This window comes from Odontomachus brunneus, unplaced genomic scaffold (genome assembly GCF_010583005.1).
Source record: "Odontomachus brunneus isolate Ranch 3 - 2012 unplaced genomic scaffold, Obru_v1 Obru_scaffold_101, whole genome shotgun sequence".
NCBI classification, from domain to species: domain Eukaryota; kingdom Metazoa; phylum Arthropoda; class Insecta; order Hymenoptera; family Formicidae; genus Odontomachus; species Odontomachus brunneus.
The window spans coordinates 1,319,190-1,320,178 of NW_022639551.1; positions in this window are offsets into that span (position 1 = coordinate 1,319,190).

Genomic DNA, 989 nt, shown 5'->3' on the forward strand with positions numbered 1-989 from the left:
CTGGTGACCCCGACGTGATCCTCGCGGGTGAGTGAAAATGCCAACGGAGCGCTCGCCGACAAAGGCTTCAACAGGCTCCATGGATGAAAACATGAATCCAACAGCAGAACAGCCAACGGGTACACACATTAACAATGTCGCCGTCCGCGCACCACCCTTCTGGGAGAACGAGCACGAGTTATGATTCGCACAACTCGAAGGACAATTCCTGCTCGCCGGCATTATGCAAGACGTTACCAAGTACGCCCATGTACATTCGCAAATCGACATGAGGTACGCACGTGAGGTCAAGGACGTAATCACCGACCCACCTGCGACGGACAAATACCTCGCGATTAAGACTGCCTTAATCCGCCGGTTGTCAGCCGCACAAGAACACAGGATTCTCCAACTTCTAGAACACGAAAAGATGGGAGAACCCAAGCCTTCTCAATTCCTGCGGAACCTACGCACGCTCGCTGGAAATGCCGTACCCGAACAGCTACTACGCACGTTGTGGCTCGAGCGGTTACCAACCACTATGCAAGACATCCTGGCGACCAGAGCGCAAGACCGACTGGAGGACGTCGCAGAACAAGCAGATCGTATACAAGAGGTCACCGTTCGTTCAGTCAACGAGGTAAAAACGGCGTCAGACGACCCATCACCGATGGCCCATCAAATACGGCAACTCACCGACCAGGTGGCAGCCATGGCTCGACGTCTCGAGCAAACGCCTCGTCCACGGAACCGGAACAGAAGCAAATCAAAGGATAAGGAGAACAGGACAACGGACTCAGGTGGTCCCAGGCGGAGGAAAACACATCGCCCCCCTAGTAAGGGCCTGAACGCGGCGGCTCGACGAGCAATAAGGCGGCGGGAACAGTTTCAGAAACACACACATACACTTCCACACTCACACATGTAACACACTTAAATAAAATGTTTACTATTTTTAAAAGACTATTTTTTTGTATTTAATGACCGGAACTATTGAAAATTGTTGCAAA